Source organism: Anabrus simplex, chromosome 2 (genome assembly GCF_040414725.1).
Source record: "Anabrus simplex isolate iqAnaSimp1 chromosome 2, ASM4041472v1, whole genome shotgun sequence".
NCBI classification, from domain to species: domain Eukaryota; kingdom Metazoa; phylum Arthropoda; class Insecta; order Orthoptera; family Tettigoniidae; genus Anabrus; species Anabrus simplex.
This window is the reverse complement of record NC_090266.1, coordinates 1,099,735,140-1,099,756,699: the sequence shown is the minus strand read 5'-3', so window position 1 is coordinate 1,099,756,699 and position 21,560 is coordinate 1,099,735,140. Positions and strand designations below refer to the sequence as shown.

General features: G+C 41.5%; 1 protein-coding gene across 1 annotated transcript in view; it reads left to right on the top strand.

The window, feature by feature from the left end:
* tfc (triforce) overlaps positions 1-21,560 on the top strand; it is a 581,513-nt gene that overhangs the window by 363,257 nt on the left and 196,696 nt on the right. The gene's annotated exons all lie outside the window — the stretch shown is intronic.

Below are 21,560 nucleotides of genomic sequence, written 5' to 3'. Positions count from 1 at the left end.
AAGGAAGCGGCCGTGGCCGAAATTAAGGTACAGCCCAAGCATTTGATTGGTGTGAAGATAACCACGGGAAACCACCTTCTGGGCTGCCGACGGTGGTATTCGAACCCACAATCTCCCGAATGCAAGCTCACGGCTACGCGACCCAAACCGCATGGCCAACTCGCTCGGTTAATCTACTTATGATCATTTTTTTAAATTGCGGGATCGAATCGTGACTCAATGAGCATACAAGTGTTGACCTGTGAAAGAAGAATTTTAACGGTCAAATACACTTCTTTTTCATTGTCGCTAGGGTGGAGGGATTGCTCTTCGCCCTGGCGGCCATAAGTGCTATATCAAATGGGGGCCATTTCCAAGGATAGGAATAAAATGGGATTTGTAAGAAGGTAGGCAGAGTTTTAATTTCGGTTCAATTTCACCATTTGCTAGGAACTGAAGTGTGAAACCACGGACAATCACTTCGAGGATGGTTGGAGATTATGACTTGAACCCACCTACATTCAATTGCTCCCAACCGGTTCCAGCCTTCTACATTTTTATTTTCAGATAGATCCTGGAATTAAACTTGGAACCTTAAGGACCGAAGTCTCAGCAGGTACTCTGAGACTACGAAAGAGATCAATTTGTACTAAGTTATGAATTAAGAAATCAAATTTGAGACGTAATTTTGTGTTTGACAACGTACTTGTTTAATCATTTATGCCTCCATGTTTTTCCAACAAGAATAGTTTACTCCAGATCAAAAATAGTTGTTATGTTTGGTTGAGATTTTCCGAATTTTATCGTTGTTTTGTTTAGGGGCTTGACACCTACTAGTCATCCGTCAGAGTATTTACTGTGTTCGCAAATTGTCTGAAGCCTGTTTTATAGAGGTGCCTTGTCTGGTGTATTTGTACATTTTTAACACTGGTTAAGACTGAAATAAAAAGCGACACTGGCCGGCGGTTTAAAAACAAATGCCGTTCCCGTCGCCGCGCCCAGCTGTTGTTGAAATTAGAATATCAGCCATTAAAAGGGGGAACCATTTAGCTAAGCCACTGAACCGTCGCGTTGTGCAGTTGTTGGCACAATTTAGCCTTATCTCGCCATGGGACGGGCAGCAGACTTCATATTAGACAATGTATAATGCACTCCGAACTGAGCAGCACAGAAGGTGCAGCTCTGGCCTTCTGAGCTCAAGTAGATGGGTTCGAACCCAACTGAGTTCGGTAGTATTTGAAGGTGCTGAAGTAGGCTAGCCAGACTCGTGTCGGTAGATTTACTGACAGGCAAATTAACTCCTGTGAGACAAAATTCCGGCACCTTGCCGTTTCCGAAAGCCATAAAAGTAAGCTTTCTTTTTTTTTTATATAATTTGTTTTACGTCGCACCGACACAGATACGTCTTACTGCAACGATGGGATAGTAACGGTCTAGGAGTGGGAAGAAAGCGGCCGTGGCCTTAATTTAGGTGCAGCCCCAACATGTGCCTTGTGTGAACATGGGAAACCACGGAAAATCATCTTCAGGGCTGCCGACAGTGGGGTTCGAACCCACTATCTCCCGGATGCAAGCTCACAGCTGCGAGCCCACTAAAAGTATTTAATGGGACGTAAAACTAATTATTATTATTATTCCCACTGTAATATACGAGTTACACGTCAAGTTTCGTACACGTAAGTCTTAGTAATAGTGATCAAGTTACACCGCGCAGCAAAGTAAAGCAACATCACTAACAAGCTGTCGGTTGATCTCCTGCACTAGCTTTTTGCCTAAGTTGGCCAAGCCTCTCAGTGTCTTATATATTTCCTTTGATATCTACTGTTCTCTAAAACCTCCGTGGTTCAGGAGACAACGCGCCGGCCTCTCATATTTGGGTTCTGTGGTTCAAATCCCGGTCAGTCCATGTGAGATTTGTGTTGGACCAAAGCGCAGGTGGGTACTCCGGTTTTCCCTGTCATCTTTCATTCCAGCGACACTCTAAAATATCATTTAATTTCATACGTCATTCATTAATCATTGTTCCGAAGGAGTGCGACAGGTTTCGGCAGCCGCACGATTCCTATCCTCGTTGCTAGATTGGGGCGTCATTCGTTTCATACCTGACCTGGTTGTAACTGGAAAAAGGTTGTGGATTTTCTTCTACTGTTCTTTGGAAAGAAAGGTAGTAGTTGTTGTTTTTCTTCGCTGCTGTATACTTGAGTGTAGAAACCACATTTATAGCCGAGTTATCTGAGCTTAACCGCTGTTCGATTTTGGATAAACGCTCCAAACGTTAAACTAAGTTACTATCCTATCATTTTTTTAGTTAATGCAGTTATAAGAATCTGAAGGAGAGACACCCTCAAGGTACCTATGAAAGTTGCCGTGGAAAGGACTGGCTCAGCTCAAAATTCCCAGTCCTCGCGTGTCTATAAATCACCTGCTGATATGGTGCCTTTTCTGTTATCCGTAGTGACTCCTAATTGCCCATTTAGTATATGTAAGTTACTAATTTTTTGCTTCATCCAGACAATGCAGTCGTCATCCTGTAGCCTTGTTGCAGCCTTGATGTGGGTTGATACTGAATTCTGACGCGCTCTGGTGCATTTCCAGGTAAACATTACATGCTCAATTGCTATTATTTGTTGTAGGAGAAATAACACAAAGTGAATTTCTCGGATTTCAAATAATGTTATCTTTAGTTAGGGTAGAATAAGAATAAGAAGAAGGCATTGGTCTCGCCATTCGATTTCCAACCGAGTGCGCTGGTTTTTAATCCTGGTGACTGACTCTTCGTGATATATTCAGTAGACCTGCGGCCAGCACGGAGTGATGGAAAGAATCCCCCTCAAACCCTCGGTCAGGACCTAAATTGAACCACTGAGGTCAAGTTGGTGGGTTCGGTCCTGGCTCAACCCGGTTGTATTTGAAATTTTTCAAATACGCAAACTGGAACATAAGAGAACTCCTAGGAGACAGAATTTTGACACTTCGACGTCTCTGAAAAACCGCAAAACTAGTCAATGGAATGTAAAATCAGTATAATAATATCTGCGTACAGTTTATGAAAGTATCTAGAAGTGTAAGATCTGATCTCTAAACGAATGTCTACTTCACCAGAAGACGGCAGTTGGTGTAGATGTTAAAGAGAAATTCTGAAGGTGAACAGTCACTATGCTCGCCAATGGTATCCTCGACTGTAGCAGTGATTACGGGGTTGACCCTCCTCGCTGCAGATTAGGATGTGGATGTTTTCGTGACGACTATCTGCACCCATCGCAAAAGACAGTCATTAATGTCATTATGGTTGGTAATAATTTTAGACCTCACTCCAGCTGCTTTAGGTCAGCCCACTAACAATTCGAGACAGGTTCTGGGACTCGTGCCATAAACCGAAAGTTTGTTTTTTGGTAACAAATAAAAGAAAGTTGTTATTATATATGTTTCCATTGTGATCGGGCGTAGTCGCTAGTGTGACTTGTGATTCAACGCTCACTGACCATAAAATATTTAAGGTTCAAGTGTATGGTTTTTACGATCATCGTTTATGCCCAATCATTTTTCTTTAGTTCGTAAAACAAAAACCCACGATTGTAATGAATAATTATTTTGGTTGCAATTAATAATGATTTGAATAATTGTTGATAATTTATCCTCGAACAGGAAACGTGGTTCACAGGTCTCTCCACAAGCACCGTGTATGTTAACTCGAGTAAAAAGGATGATGTTTTCTTTTGCTGAGTCACTGTCGTCCAACTCTGAAAGTTCCCTTTGCTGGGTGGTTGGCTTCTAACAGAAAAGCTTCGGCGGCATTTGCCTGGTGTGAAAATGGGAATCCACGCAAAAACATCTTCAGGGCTGTCAGCCTAAAAAGCTGTACCTTAATTAAGGCCACGGCCACTTCCTTCTCACTGCTGGTCCTTTCCTTTCCCATCATCGCCATAAGACCTATCTGTGTCGGTGCGACGTAAAGCAATATGTAAACATTATTATTATTATTATTATTATTATTATTATTATTATTATTATTATTATTATTATTATTATTATTATTATTATTATTGGCCAGCCTCGTAGTGTTGGAGTAGTTTGCCTGCCGCTTACGTGGAGGACTCGGGGTCGATTCTTGAACAGTCCAAGGATTTTAGTTCTGGACTGAGGACTGTGAGACCAATTGAAGAGGTTTCCGATACGGGAGGCAGCGGACCCAGTAAGGAATTCCAAGCAATAGGTTGAGGATGTCGTCACACTGACTGCAAGGCTCTTTAGTATCTGCCGGAAATCTCGCTGAACAACAGCATTCTTGGCAGACCAATGCCCTAATGGGCTGATGACCTAGATGTTAGACCCATTTAAACAATAAACATCATCTTTCTTTCTTTCTTTCTTTCTTTCTTTCTTTCTTTCTTTCTTTCCTTTTTTATTTCTTTCTTAATCTGCTTACCCTCCGGGTTTGGTTTTCCCTCTAACTCAGCAGCGAAGGATCCCACCTCTACAGCCTCAAGGGCAGTGTCCTGGAGGGTGGCACTTCGAGTCGGAGGGATACAACTGGGTAGGAGGACCAGTACCTCGTCCAGGCTGCCTCATCTGCTGTGCTGAACACGGACCTTGTGGGACGGGGGCGGGATATTGGAAGGGATAGACAAGGAATAGGGAAGGAAGCGGCCGTGGCCTTAAGTTAGATACCATCCCGGCATTTGCCTGGAGGAGAAGTGGCAAACCACGGAAAAACCACTTCGAGAATGGCTGAGGTGGGAATCGAGCCCCTCTCCTCTACTCAGTTGACCTCCCGAGGCTGAGTGGACCACGTCCAGCCTTCGTACCACTTTTCAAATTTCGTGGCAGAGCCGGGAATCGAACCCGGGCCTCCGAGTTTGGCACTAATCACATTAATCACTAGACCACAGAGGCGAACTATTATTATTACTTTCGAAATTCGTCGAAGTTTGCTTGGAACTGAAGTTTCTTGAAAGGCTCATAGGTATCAAAACGAGATAGTGATCAGTTGTAGCTCATTAAGGACTAGTTTCTATGATACTACATAACTATCCGATTGTGCAACTGGAAACACATTTTCCAGCAAGTAAAGACATTAAGTTACGAGGTTGCTCCTCTGCTTGTGTTATTCAGACCACGCTGTTGCGGATGACTCAACCTGCCTCGAAATTACCTCCTTCGAAGGAAGGTAATGATGGATTACCTTGCAATATGGAAGATAAATCGCATTCTTTAGAATGACTGGTGGCTCGTGAGCTGCATGTTCACTACAACTCATATATTCTGCCAGAGAGGGCTAAAAATTTACTTCAACGTGCATGTGAAACCTCAGGGTTAATTCAGGATTTACCTTTAACTTCTTACAAGCACCACCACGTACGTTAATAGCCTATAACCATGTACAAAATGAAGCTGACTCTCATTATGTAATCATTTCCACATTCCTTTCTAGTTGCTTTACGTCGCACCGACACAAATAGGTCTTATGGTGACGATGGAACAGGGAAGGCCTGGGAATGGGAAGGAAGTTTCCGTGGCCTTAATTAAGGTACAGCCCCAGCATTTGCCTGGTGTGAAAATGGGAAACCACGGAAGACAATCTTCAGGGCTGCCGAGAGTTGGGTTCGAACCCATATCTCCCGGATGTGAGCTAACAGCTGCGCGCTCCTAACCGCACGGCCAACTCGCCCGGTCCACACTTCTTATTCTGAAGTTCTGTCAAACACACTACAGAGAATATGTAGGCAGCCCTGAAGATGGTTTTCCGTGGTTTCCCATTTTCACACCACGTAAATGCTGGGGCTGTACATTAATTAAGGCCACGGCCGCTTCCTTCCCATTCCTAGGCCTTTCCTGTCCCACCGTCGCCATAAGACCTATCTGTGTCGGTGCGACATCAAAATAGCAAAAACAAAAAGAAAAGGGGAAATGATTTAATTCCTGCATTGATTGTGGGTCAATAAGATTGTTATAGTGAAAATAAAGGTTAATCAGTATAACAAGAGACGTTACTCACGAAACAATTTACTCCTTATAGGTTTTTGCAACAATGATACTCGTGGCAAAAATGCTGAGAGCACACAGCGGTCATACACCTGCCTCTTCCAACGCACAAATAACTTTGCCTATGTTGATTACCATTATACAAACAACTACTAGTCCCATAAAAGGACTATAAGCATACTGTATGTCAGCTTGGCTTCAAATCAGGTGTTGGAGAGTGCGAGTTCCGGTTATGGTATGGAGTAGCAGCCTGCGTAGCCGAGCGTGCTAATTCGAACCTACGAATTTTATCAGTTTCTGTAGGTTGCACGAATTAATTTCCGAAATAACTATTTTGGGCATTGTGTTATTCTTGGCTCATTTAACGTGTGTGCAAAATTTACGTAAGATTGGCGATTCCCCGGTACGCACCCTTCCCTTGTAAAATTTCGGTGGATGCTACATATTCCCTGGACTGTCAGAAGACAGGTGTATAAATACTGCACCTGTAAAGAAACAGTTACATGCAATCTTATCCACTATTACTTCAATATGTGTCAGGCACTTCGTGATCGTTCCTTGTAAGAGTTAGAGAAAGCTAACATATGAACTTGCCATGAGACCTTGAGATTTCTACACACCTCTTAGCCCACAACGGGAAGGGTTTCATTCCGTGGACGTAATATCGCAATAGTGTAATCACGCCTGGGTGAGATCCTTCAAACTGATCTCTATCCAATATTCTATCAATTATTCCGGCAAAGATAGGATAAACACTGGTGCTACATGCAATAAGAGAGTGGATATATGTGAAGTGGGCCAGTGTATCGTGGCCTTGTGTAGATGATCTCAATTTGTAACTACATCTTACAACTGCAGCAAGTGAACCTGACATCATCCGCATGTTGCGGGGTGAAATCCTATTTCCTTAGAACAATGAGAGCAGAAAACTGTATCGTAATCTTAGTTCCTGGTGGTAGACTTATATACTGTGTTTTTCGTGCAAATTGCATTCTAGCCAATCCACTTGCGTTTTTTAAATGCCTTTAAGTCTCGTGGTTTTCCTTTTTTCCAGTTATCCAGGTTTGGCACTAGAAGCGGATTAAGCCCAGTTTAACGGCCGGATGCCCTTCCTACCGTGAAGGGATGTACCCTTTTCATTATTACGTGCATTAGCTGAACTGTCAGCGTTGAGGCCTTCAGTTCAGAGGATCCCGGGTTCGATTCCCGGCCGGGTTGGGGATTTTAATTGCCTCTGATTAATTCTTCTGGCCCGGGTACTGGGTGTTTGTATTTGTTCCAAAACTTTCCTCTTCATATTCACACAACACACTACACTACCAACCACCGCAGAAACACGCAATAATGATTACATCCCTCCAAATAGGGTTGGCGCCAGGAAGGGCATCCGGCCGTAAAACGTGGCCAAGTACACATGTTCGGCACAGTTCGCACCCGCGACCCCACGGGTGTGCGAAAAGCGGTTGAAGAAAAAGAAGCTGGAGAAGAAGATGATCACACTTCGCTGGTCTGTACTGTGTAGAAACAGAGCAGGGTTACTCCACTAGGAAATTCCTCCCATAACACACAGCTCATTGCGATGTTATAGCCCCCAAATCGTATTAAGTCCCATGTGCTCTTAGAGCCAGAAGTTCCCTCCAGATTTTTTCGGACATTTCCGTTTACTGAAGATAAATTGTCTGCTCTGCCACAAGAAGTACTCAAACTCAGCCTCAGGCAACACAGTTAGAAAGAGGAGTGAATAGAAATACCACTCGCAGACACTTTAGGATATCACTTCTGCGGAAATGACCTTTGACATCAGGTTGCTTATTATGACCTTGGTTCGAACCCCACTGTCGTGGTTTCCTATTTTCACACCAGGTTGTACCTTAATTAAGGCCACGGCCGCTTCCTTTCAACTCCTAGCCGTTTCATATCTCATCGTCGTCATAAGACCTATCTGTGTTGGTGCGAAGTAAAGTAGATAATAATAATAACAATTTGAATTTTTAACACGCTAGCATCTCCCCTCAATGTTAACAGCAAGCGGACTCTCAATTTTACGTGTCCGCCCTCTTGGCTCAATGGTCAGTGTAGGAGGCTTCGGTTCAGAGGACCCTAGGTTCAACTCCCGGCCGGGTTGAGGATTTTAGCCATGTCCGGTTAATTCTTCTGGCTCAGTGACAGGATGTTTCTGTCTTGATACACACCTCTTCGTTTACAGACACCACACTACCAACCACCAGAGAAACACGTAGCCTAATGAGAAGGGTACATCCCTCCACGGTAGGAAAGGCATCCGGCCGTTAAACTGGGCTTCGCCTCTAGTCCCAAACTTGGATAACTGGGAAAAGGAAAAACACGAGACTAGAGCCATTTTAAAAAAGCTCAAGACCGGGCGAGTTGGCCGTGCGGTTAGGAGCGCGCGGCTGTGAGCTTGCATCTGGGAGATAGTGGGTTCGAATCCCACTGTCGGCATCCCTGAAGATGGTTTTCCGTGGTTTTCCATTTTTACACCAGGCAAATGCTGGGGCTGTACCTTAATTAAGGCCACGGCCGCTTCCTTCCAACTCCTAGCCCCTTACCTATCCCATCATCGTCATAATACCTCTCTGTGTCGGTGCGACGTAAAGCTACTACCAAAAAAAAAATCTCAAGTGCATTGGCTAGATTTCGAACCGCGACTGCCTTGGTGAGAATCCAGTAACGATGTCTTTCAGCGATCACGCCGCGTGCTAAAAATTTCTTAGCTCCGCGCCGCGCCATAGTACTGGGTGTGGTGATGTAAGTACACCCCCGCGCCTGTAGTAGTTGCTCCACACAGAGTAAGTCAAGGCCGCCAGACGCCGCACTCTAAATGTGGGGCACTAACAACATAATTGTTTTCTTACGGAGGTATTCACGTTTTCATTACAACAACTGACCTTATTTGGGGAACTTGAAACTTTCAGGGGCATTAGGCAATATGCAGATGAAATTGGGCTCCAGGCTATTTCTTCAGCAGAGCTATCAGCTATGAACCTGGTCCATCACTTCATTACACACGCTCGCACTTTTAACGAGAGTTGCATGTACGAAAAAGAAAGCAGAAATGTTTTATTCTTGAGATCCATCGTCGTAGTCTAGAGGTCAGCATACTAGTTTCACGCCTCGTTGACCCAGGTTCGATTCCTGACTCTGCCACGCATTGAAGGATGGATTTAGGGACTGGATCAGGGTGGACTTCATCTGAAATAACACATATGACAAGGGTGTAGGGCTGAGTGGTTCATATGGTAGAGTGCTGGCTTTCTGAGCTCAATACTCTGGGCTCGATCCCGTCTGAGTAAAATGGTATTTGATGGCGCTCACATACATCAGCTTTTTATGCGTTAATTTACAAAATTCCATCGCTTCGGCGTCTCCGGAAACCGTAAAAGTAGCCAGCGGGACGTAAATCCTTCACTATTAATATTAATAATAATAATAATAATAATAATAATAATAATAATAATAATAATGTTATTTTCATTACGTCCCACTAACTACTGTTGGGAGATCAGAAGAATGCACACGCCCGTTGAGGCACGGGGCGAAGGGTTTTTCACCAGCAGAGCCAGTGACGCAATGGTTACCATAGCAACTCCGCTTCTATCCAGGCGAATTTATATTATCTTCTACTGGCAGCTCTTCTCTCTTGTCAGTTGTAATCCAGCGAACTGCAAAGTGTGAGTCAATGTTTTCGTGTAGCAGATACGAGCAGATAAGGGCCGATCTGTCTGAGCAGAACAGGAAGTTCGTGCTTGCAGGCCACATTCCTCATTCTTGCATTCTTCTCATCTCTACACAGTACTTTTACGGTTTTCGGAGAGGCCGAGAAGCCGGAATTTAGTCCCGCAGGAGTTCTTCTACGTGCCAGTAAATCTACCGCCACGAGGCTGACGTATTTGAGCACCTTCAAATACCACCGGGCTAAGCCAGGACCGAACCTGCCAAGTTGGGATCAGAAGGCCAGCGCCTCAACCGTCTGAGCCACTCAGTCCGGCATTGTTGTTATTATTATTAATTTTAGTAGAACCGAAGGATATCGCCGAAAAGATAGATCGTTCTAAACCTTCAGTCGGAACGTGTAGATGCCTAGCCCATTTTCGCAGCTCGTGTCTTGTTGCCAGGCTGAGTGGCTCAGACGGTTGAGGCACTACCCTTCTGACCCCAACTTGGCAGATTCGATCCTGGCTCAGTCCGGTGGTATTTCAAGCCTCGTGTCGGTAGATTTACTGGCACGTAAAAGGACTCCTGCGGGACTAAATTCCGGCACCTCGGCGTCTCCGAAAACCGTAAAAGTAGTTAGTGGGACGTAAAGCAAATAACATTATTATTTATTACTAATCTTTGTTACTTTCTGTAAACGATCAACTAGCTTGTGAAATATTAGCCGGTATTGATGTAGCATCTCAGCATCTGGCTGATGTGAGTAGGGAGAAGAAGCTATTCAGGATCAAGGTCAATATACACAGGTCAGGACACCAATGGCACTTATGGAGCCGCCATTTTGGGACTATGTCTGGGCGTTCCCCCGTAGCATTTCCATGTTGCATATAGGCGAGTTTCGGATTTAAAAAATGGATTTAAGTACACAAATGCTGTTAAAATTAGTTTTTTTATTTATTTGATTGCATGTAATTAATAGTTTTCCTATAAACCGCGAATTGTGAAATGTTAAGATATATATTGTATTTCTGTAATAAATCGGTTTTCATGTATTGTGAACAGTTGCAGTGGCATTGAGAACAGGCTATATGACAAAATTATCATAATATCTTTTGCAGTCAATTTATGGTATATGAACAAAGTAATATAATGATCAAAGAAGTGTTTACAGTTAAAATCTAATAATTACATACAGCTTAAGGCCTAACACAACATTATTATAACAAATATTAGTGAGAAATTTAGGCTACATTCCTAGTAAAAGGAATACATTCGTGTATTAGAAAACTGCCTTCGTAGTGTAATGGTTAGTGTTATTAGCTGCCGTCCTCGGGGCATTGGTTCGATTCCCGGTACTGGGGGAAATTTAGAAATTGCAGGAAGGTTGATATGTGGTCGAAATGGTGCATGCAGCTCACATCCAATGCGTGTGTGCCTGAAGAAAGAGCCACAACACCTCGGGATAAGGACACGACCTTACTATTATAATAGAGTGATAAACATTTTATTACAAATCGATTTACGTCGCATCGACACAAATACGTCTTATGATGAGGATGAGATAGGAACGGGCTAGGAGTGGGAAGGAAGCGACCGAGGCCTTACTTGTAAAGCCTCAGATTTTGCCTGGTTTGAAAATGGGAAACCACGGAAGACCAGGGCTGCCGACAGCGAGGTTCGAATCCAGTATCTTCAGAATGCTAACTCATAGCTACGTGACCCAAGCCCCGCAGCCACTTGTTCGGTGATGTACAGTACATTTCATGTAATAATAATTGAATGGGCCTAAGTTATGCAAATTTTACATTAATAATCATATTATTATTATTATTATTATTATTATTAACAACGAAAACCGTGTTCAAAGGTTCGAGAATCTGAGAGGCTATAGATTTATATAAATTTACTAAATTATTAAAATTATTACAATAAACTACCATTACATTTTACTTACAAACACAATTTTTATATATAACCAGGCGAGCTGTCCGTGCAGTTAGGGCCGCGCAGCTGTGAGCTTGCATCCGGGAGACAGTGGGTTCGAACCCCACTGTCGGCAGCCCTGAATATGGTTTTACGTGTTATGCCATTTTCACACCAGGCAAATGCTGGGGTTGTACCTTAATTAAGGCCACGGCCTCTTCCTTCCCGCTCCTAGGCCTTTCCTATCCCATCGTCGCCATAAAACCTATCTGTGTCGGCGCGACGTAAAGCAACTTGTAAAAAAAAATAGGAATGTCGAAAAGTATAGGGATGGCATTCCATTTTAGCACGGGCCGATGACCTTAGATGTTAGGCCCCTTTAAACAACAGGCAACTATTTTAGCAGCTCCCTTCCATCTGATCTCTTTACTGTAAACTGTTATTCCTCAAAATGAAGCTCCAGGAATAGATTAAAATCAAGATATGGTCAGTAATTAATTAATGATTGTTTGAAAGACAAGCTTTCTGCAAAATCTAATATAATAAACTTGGTGAATATTTATTTTAATCTATGAAAAGTTATACTAACCACACACAGCTGCGAATGCTCTGGGGGCTGCCACTTATCATATCAGTAATTCTGTACCCATTTTGCCCTCCTATTCTTATATTTCGGGAATCTAAATAACCAAATCCCTTTACATGAGTAGCTTTCTAATTTGGAGTGATATAATAATCCATGACAACTTAATCTCACTGCACTGGATAACACGCAGTGGAGACCTTTGGTCCCCAAATGAGCGCTGCCGCATAGAATTCTGGGAGCGTGACCAGACCTGTGTAGACCTTCTTCAGCATGGCCGTCGAAGACGCCAACATTTTTTCTATGAACCACTACTAAGTAACTTAGCTTGGTTTCCTACTCCACTTATTGTGTTTTCCTTAGTATGCACTGCTATATAGCTAGGTAAGAAGTCGAACTGGACATTTTAGGCGTACAGTAAGAGATTCCAATGCTCGGCCCCATACTGCCTGGTCAGCAGTTGCAGCCATCCAAGACATACATTTTGAGTGTCTTCAACATACACCATGTTCACCAGACCTCGTCCGTAGTGATTGCCACATGCCTGGGCAACTCAAGGAGGTACTGCGAGCCAAAAACGTCCCTTTTGAATGAAAATGAGTTATAGTGGCGGTGCCAAACGATTTTTATCCCAGAGGAATCCATGCACTTCTTAAGCGCTGAAGCACCTTCATTGAAAGTGACTGAGACTACGTAGGAAAATGAAATATATTTGTGTACTATTTTCGTTCAATAAAATCAATTGAAAAAATATTCAAGTTTTTCATATGACACGCCCCTCGTATTATTCAAATGTAGGCCTAAATGACGCAATGGATCTTTCCATTCTCTGTACGTGACATTGTCACTGAACACTGTACCAAGTTCGCCGCAGTTCGAATCCCGGATTAATGCACGTGTCATTCTTGATATGAAAGGTTACGTCCCCGTGGTACAGATTATACGTAAAACTTAATTCGCGTGGCTCTGGTCATGATATCAACAGTCACGTATAACTTCAAGCTTGCTTTTTAATTCATTCTTCAAAAAGTGAGGTAACAAATGTTTTTGGATCTTCTATACAGGTGTCGCTACTTTAACATCGTTTTGTTTTATATTGGTTTAGTCCTTTATGTATGTTCATCAAATTTTGGAAATTAAAAAATAAATAATGTATTTGTGACCCAATGAAACTTCTACAATCGGTGATTAAGAGACAAAAGACAGAGGATACTCCTCGGATCATAGGCCTACAGCCTATGATATTCATCAGAAATTTCAAAAGTTGAAGACTCTAGACAATCAAATAGAATGCTAATTTTTGAAGCGTTCATTTTTTCTGCTTTTCATTTACTCCTTTTAAAAACAATTTTCCTATTGATATAATTCTGCCAATGTTGATAAAAAATTCCGAATTTATATAAAAGGTAATTGCTCAAAATATCTTCAGAAATTAACTCATTACGGTAACCTTTCGTGAATCACTTCGTGTAACGAAGAATTTATAGAATACTGTCTTAAGAGACTTGCTTGATTTTTTTTACCGCGCACACTCAAGATAAACTTCTGGAAAAGGAAGTGGACAGTGAATAATAATAATAATAATAATAATAATAATAATAATAATAATAATAATGTTATTAGCTTTGCGTACCACTAACTACTTTTACGGGCGCCAGTAAGAAAAAAAAGCCGACCCCGTGGTGTAGGGGTAGCGTGCCTGCCTCGTACCCGGAGGCCTCGGGTTCGATTCCCGGCCAGGTCAGGGAATTTTACCTGGACCTGAGGGCTGGTTCGAGGTCCACTCAGCCTACGTGATTAGAATTGAGGAGCTATCTGACGGTGAGATGGCGGCCCCGGTCTAGAAAGCCAAGAATAACGGCCGAGAGGAATCGTCGTGCTGACCACACGACACCTCGTAATCTGCAGCCTTCGGGCTGAGCAGCGGTCGCTTGGTAGGCCGAGGCCCTTCAAGGGCTGTAGTGCCACGAGATTTGGTTTGGTTTGGTAAGAACACAAATAAAGACTTTCCGTGTTTATATGTTCGAGGTTTCCGCGAGGCGCTGTAAGGAATAAAAGAAGTCTGTTCCCCGAAAGAACTGTTCGATGCTTTCCGCTCCAGCACATTCATACTTCGACAATGGTGGATATTATCATGCAGTTCATGAACGAGCAGCCTGCATGGCATTCATTGAATCATGCTATTGTTTACAAAATGGACAGATGAAGCAGATATCATGCCTCAAGCCCATATTTTCTGAAATTTCTTTTTTTGGCATTCTGGTTTGCTATGAAACTGAAAGTTTTGTTTTTAAATGCTTCTTGGCGCATCTGGAGCAAGACTAGCGGACTTGATTTTTTTCATGGCATTGAGAGCAGAAATGGGAAGTTTAGAAAGGTCCATATTTAGATTTCTCATTCAACGTTCCTCAGTATGTACTGTAAATTAATCACTGACTTCAGCAAACAGAATAACATGCGAAGAGAGGAAATGTTTCACCTGACGCTGATCACCCTCGCAAAATGAAACATGAGCTCTTCTTAGATGAGTCTAGTTTTAGCTTAGAGAAGGAATTTTGATGAAGGAAATCTTAACAGGGAACAACTACTACTACTGCTACTAATAAACCGTATGGCCTCGACTACTGAGTTACAGACCTTCTAAAGTGGTGCCATCTAGGCTGCCTGCCTACCAATTTCGACATTCCGATTGTGCTACTGTCTAACGATGAAAGCGAAATTATACTGGACGGTTCGTACGGCTGAATTAGTTTGATTTTGTCAAGAGATAGTACATCACTAGAAATCTTAAAGATCATGACAACAACAATGGCAAAATGTGCCAAAATTTCTGACTGCCCTTCAAAAATCGACAACCCGCGAACTTGGAGGCATGAGTTGGACACAGCTACTGATCCACTGAGACAGTGAATGAAACTGTCTACCCAAATCTTTAATGGCTTGAGTTTGTCTTCGTACCGTAAAGGTTAGCGCTATTAGCTACCGTCCTCAGAGACCCTGGCTCAATTCCCGGTATGCCGAAAATTTAAGAATAACAGGAGTGTTGGTATGTGGTTAAAATGGTACATCTGCATTCTTATTTTCCCTACATGTCCCAACTCTCAAACTCAGGATAAATCCACCCCTTTATATTCCGCATTCCCACCTCTCTCCCGTTCAAAGAACTGTATTTATCCGCATTCCAGCCCTCCTTAATTATTTATCTTCTGACAGGAATTTTGATATATTTTCTTCGTATGCCTCCTTTAATCGGTTCTTCGTTAACTTAACCTAGCTCATGTCCTTCGTACTCCTTTTTTCTCTTTTCATTGTTGTCCTCTCTATTGTACGTAATGTATTTTTTTAATTTTTTATACTACTATACAGTTACTTATGTGTCATATCTGTATTTATCTTACTGCGCCTAGCTGTAAGTTCTTCTCTTCGTTTTACTTTCAATATTTAATTTTCCTCCTTTTCTTTTTCCTTTATGCTTTATTGTTAACTGTTGTGTCTTTACAGTTATTTTGTTAGTTGTAATGGTCTTCTGCCGCCTTTGTCATTAGATAATTTTTCATCATTGCTCTTTCATTTATTTTTTATGTTTGCAATGTGCTACTCCATTGTAAATATATTTTTCATTGCGGAACTCTGTAATTCGGTTTCTTGCTGTTTTGGTTTCATAAATAAATAAATAAATAAATAAATAAATTCATTCATTCATTTCATTCATTCATTCATTCATTCATTCATTCATTCCATTTATGAACATACAGCTCATCTCTATTGAGGGTGAGCTTGAAAATAGCTGCACCACCTCTGGACTAGAACGAGGACACGAATGGCTGGAAACTAGGTATTGCTTTTACTGTAGATTGAATATGTGTCTTAAAATTATTGTGAAATAATATTCTTTTTTATTATTTATTTTATTGGCTTCCTAAAAATTATCAAAGCGGTCATAGGGACAAAGCATAACAAAGACACAATATAATTATGGTTATACAATTCCTGATTAAAGATAAACAATTAGTATAAGAGATTAAGGACAACAACACATTATTATGTAGCGTATAAGTCAGGGCCTTTCAGGGTGCATGCGCCTGTTGCATGCACTGTGCACGGTGCAAAAGACGACTTCGCTTGGTTGACCAGAGTGCAGACCCCCACTCCTCGATTTAGAGCAATAGCGCTGTCTATCTCTTTCCCCACGCCTGTCTTGCTCGCTCCCCCTGTCTCCCTCTTCCTTACTTGCTCCGTAGCGCTCCAAATCCTAGAAGTTGAGTCGAGCTTAGCCGAGCTTAGCCGAGTAGCCCAGAGACGAAGTGTTGGTCCGAGCCGAGCCGAGCACGGTGCACAGTAACTCTGCGCCGCTGTTAGCACGCGTGAGATTTTGGGATTTTGAGAGGCCCTGGTATAAGTGATAGGTAACTGAACCAATTCGTGTGGTGTTATCGTGAGGTTATGGACCTATTTTGATAATCTTATCTTGTTTTGAAGTCGTTTATCAGAGAGACATCTCAACATGTGAAGGAGAACAACTTGTTACAATACCACGGTCATTGTGAAGTGGAATGAGATTGGAATATTCTCCTGGAATAATAAATCAATATAATTCAATTTGTCTTGAATATTGTAACTGTGCCAGCCCTTTAATGTACTGTCTCAATACGAGCATTAGCTCGTAGGATCTTTGAAACAATAGCCTAAATAAACAAATTAAATAAATAGACTAGTGTCACGTTCATTCGTCGCAGAGAACTACGCATCTGGCTTCGTGGTACCATTAAAGCCGAGACACAGAGCCAGGAACATTACTTGGAGCCTCAGGTATGCAGTCGATCTATAATGGACAATAACACATCCACATATATGATTTCCTACAAGGGAAAATATCCATTATATGGGACATTGAATACAAATTCGATGGAACATCCTGGGAACTTATATTACGAACTGGCCATTTTCATAACACTGCTATAGGCTGGTCATATTGGTAAGGAAGCCCTTTTCAGAACGAAATTTCGGCACTGTGGCCTCTCTTGAAATAAGTTGAAATGTTTCTGAAAATTACTTCTTCTTCTATTACTACTACTAATTATTATTCCTCGGCCACGTTGTGAAGAATAGTAAATGTGATGCCATTTGGGCTGCCTGTGACTCAATTTCAACGTTCTCTTTTCCATTAACAAATGATGGAGAAACTGGAACTCGGCTGGACGATGTATGGCTAAATTTTAATTAATTTTTTCTGGTAAACACCAAATGTGTCACCAGTAACCCTTTATATGCAGATATCGGACGACATGAAATGTCGAATGGACTTTCCTTTCTACCCTTCAAAAATCCCGCGATACTGGGATCCGAGGCCGATACACGTGCACAGATACTTAGTGATCTGCCTACAACTGGAGCACTATTTATTTTACAGCAGAATGAAATAGGACACAAAGACCTCCCAAATCCTACTCTGAGTGTGGCTGATGCTGAAGTATAGCACACGTGCTGTGGTTCTCGGCGAGACGTGTTCATCACAAAGCTTCTTCTTTTGAATAAGGTAATCATCTTCGATAAAAATCTAGAGAGCTCCTGACATCATTCCACTACACCACTCATCGCCGATCAATCACTCCTCGTGCGAGATATTTCAAGTATTCTGCTCTCTTCACTTCGAATGTGTAAGGAGGTAAATAAATTGAGTGAATACTGTGTCGAAAACCGCATAATCATCAAGAAAAATAGAACATAGTTTTGAAGATATTCTCGTGTAATCCATTAAGGCTTTTATTCCCAAACTGTGGTCCGCGGACCCCTTGAGGAAGAGAGCACTGAATACATCAATACCTTTTGCAATCTCTGCGGTGTGGGTTTTCAGATGCGGCTCCCATAAAAACCAAGTACAGGTCAAGAATCTGTGTAAAGAAGGTAATGAGAGTACAGTAGCTTATCTCAGTGCCATGTTTTGAAGCTGCGTAACACCAACCAAGCGCAAGTTCCACACTGTTAAGTGTTTGAGGTGTATACTTTATTCATAATATCTTTAAAACAATTTGCCTTTCATTTTTTAATTTTAAAAAATATTAGATAGAACAGAACATTTTCTGTTCTGTTTTTCATAACTTAGTAAAGGTATTTTGACTGCATTTTGTGTGTATTAGATCTTTTCTTGTACGTTGGTTAGTATATTTTCTCACAGATTCTTAAAGTAAATGTCAAAATATCGACCATTTTTACTGGGTATCCCACAGGGGAGACGCTGAAAGAACGTTGTTCGTCAGAGGAGTCATGGGTTCAGAAAGGTTGAAAGCCACTGTAATTAAGGTGATATTTCAAAACTAAACACCGAGCCAACTGGAAATGCTGTACGGGCCGCTTAGCTGTAAGCTTGCATTCAGAAGATAGTGGGTTCGAATCCCACTGTCGGCAGCCCTTAAGATGATTTTCCGTGATTTCCCACTTTCACACCAGGCAAATGCTGGGGCTGTATCATAATCAAGGCCTCGGTCGCTTCCTTCCCAGTCCTAGCCTTTTTCTATACCATCGTTGCCATAAGACCTGTCTGTGCCGGTACGACATAGCACAAATAGCAGAAACAGAAGAAGAGGAAGAAGAAAGAAAGAAAGAAAGAAAGAAAGAAAGAAAGAAAGAAAGAAAGAAAGAAAGAAAGAAAGAAACTATTTTATAACTCCTTGACTGGTTATAAAGTCCTCGATTAACATAGTTGTACTCCAGTTCCCATAAACGCTGACAAATTTTCCATCACATACTATAGTGATTGGCTAGTGTGTATCAACTAAAAATGCTAATTTAATTAGTTGTTGCTTTATTTCCGGGGCAAGTAATATTGTAATTATCACGCTGATGAACTTGGTGTGAGCTAATAATGGGCGAGCATTTGTGTTATCATCGTGCTCATGCCCGTTGTAATAAATAATGTTCGGTGAACGCCCTTTCCTCTACACTTCCAGTCTTAAACGCCAGAGTGCCAGAATTTTGTCCTGAAAAAGGGTTATTTATCGTGCCAGTAAATCTACTTACACAGTTGTCCACTTGTAAAATGCGTTCCGTTTCACTCTGTGAGGAACTGATTCCTGTAAGTTCATGATTGTTGTTACAAACAATAATGAAGTAAAGTGACGATTAGGTACACAGTTCAATGCATTTGGGAAACATATTACATTCTTTAGTGAAATGGACATAATGAGCCCAGTGTTTGGTAGGCAGTAAAATACTTTCTGTTTAGAAATTTAGTGGAGAAAGTCTTCGTAAATTACACTACTTTTATAAATGAGAGTACCTTGATTGGGAAATGGGGCGTATTTCTCCATGGTTATTGTGCATTTTATGACGTATTACTTTGCTTAGTAACGAATTTTCCTTCCTTCACGATATGTAAATGTATCCTTAGAAAACATCTAATATTGTAATAATGATGTAAGAAAATGCTGTAAACATCCAGTTTTTTATACATTGTAGTAATAACTTCCGGGAGATAATTGTATTGTACATTCCAAAGTTCCAGACTGTGAGTGCACTTTCATGAATATCACGAGCGCTCCTGAGTGGTAGGCAACCCCGTGCAACATTCACAGGCTTTCCTGACTGAGCGCGAGTCTCCCTCCATCAGCCGATTTGTTGCCAGCGCCGATAGAGATGTAGCCATTGCGCCAAGTTTCCTGTACATCTTACCAATTAATAAAAAGATTTGGATGGGCATCCACACTTCCTCCTCTACATACAAGTATCGGCGTCTCTTGCTGCGCTCAAGCGTTGGCGCACGTTTCCAATACTTCATTGCCGTTTGCTTTCTGCATGTTTGTAATTTGATTGTTGCGCTTTAATGTTGAGAATATTTCTTAACAGACAAAGTAGGGTCCCCATATATGAAAAACTTAAAATTAAGCAATATCCTAAATTGTGCCGAAAATTGAAGGGCTAAAAGGCCCGGAAAGTTTTCAAATTGCGAGTCTTGGACAGTTCTATCAATCAAAAAAAAAATTCGAAAATCACTTCCGACCTAAATGCAGTTCCGAAAAAACACCCTAAAATTGCTAGTTTTCTTTTTTATTCAAATCCTAGCCAAATTAACTTATTTACATAATTCTTCCTGTAATGTGTTCCGCGGTTCAATACCTTCAGGTGTTTTTTTTAGTTTCGGAAAATTCCCACACTGAATGTATTTATAAGAGCTCAATTGAAACTCTGCACTGTCTCACATTAGCGCTTGTAGTGGTAGAAAAAGCAAACTGCTAATCTAATCGACCGGATAACGACGATGAAGAAAAGGATTGTCAATTTTATTAATAAATATAGAATATATGTTCATATTTTATCATATTTTATTTACCTAAAAATCGTAGTCATATCCCTAGGATGTTTTCAACATTGAGTTGTTTGAATAAAGGACTAGAACTGTTGATTCTTTCCTTTACCTATTTATCGTGCATTGAGGCAAAGAAATGTACTATCCAAATATTGTTATTCGGTTCTCTTCAGCGTCTCATGAAAATAAAAAATAGCTGGTGTGGCTTAGACCTTTGACAAGCTATAAGTGGGAAGGAGAAGTGTGACCTTCCGCGAGTACAGCATTCTTCTTCTCCTCATAAAGTATTTTCCTAGCCAGGCAAATGCTGGGTTTGGGTATGAGGCATGACCGCTACCTTCCCAATTCTAGCTCCCTTCCCATACTTGGTTCGCTGAAATCATGTGTGTTCTTAGTGCGCGATTTGCAACATGTGCAAGCAACTAGTGAGATCACATTCGATCGATATTTGCAGATCTTGTACTTTGCTTATATCTATTTTTATCTCTCCTTGTGCAGAGAGAGACGACCTGGTCAGGCAGTCTGTAAATTACGATTCTAAGACACACGATTCAAAAATTCAAAGTAAAGCAGCTCGATTTGTTCTGGGTGATTTCCGTCGATGTTTAACGTTACGAAAATATTGCAAAGTTTGGGCTGGGAAGACTTGGGAGAAAGGAGACGAGCTGCTCAACTAACAGGTATGTTCTGAGCTGTCAGTGGAGAGATGGCGTGCGAGGACATTAGTAGACGAATACGTCTGAGTGGTGTTTTTAAAAGTAGGAAAGATCACAGTATGAAGACAAAGTTGGAATTTGAGAGCACGAACTGGGGCAAATAGTCGTTTATAGGAAGAGGAGTTAAGGAGTGGATTAATTTACCAATAACTAAAAAATAAAAAATTCCAAATTCTTCGCAATTATTTAAGAAAAGACCAGGTAAACAACAGATAGAGAATCTGCCACCTGGGTGACTGTCTTAAGTGCAGATCAGTAGTGACTGATTCCTGTAAAAACCCTTACAAGAAGTGTTCAGTGGAATAATGTTTCCGTACATGAAAGAAAATTCTGTATTTAAATACCACTGTATTGTGTATTTATAAATTGCATTATAGATACGAAGCTAATGTTATCTGATTCG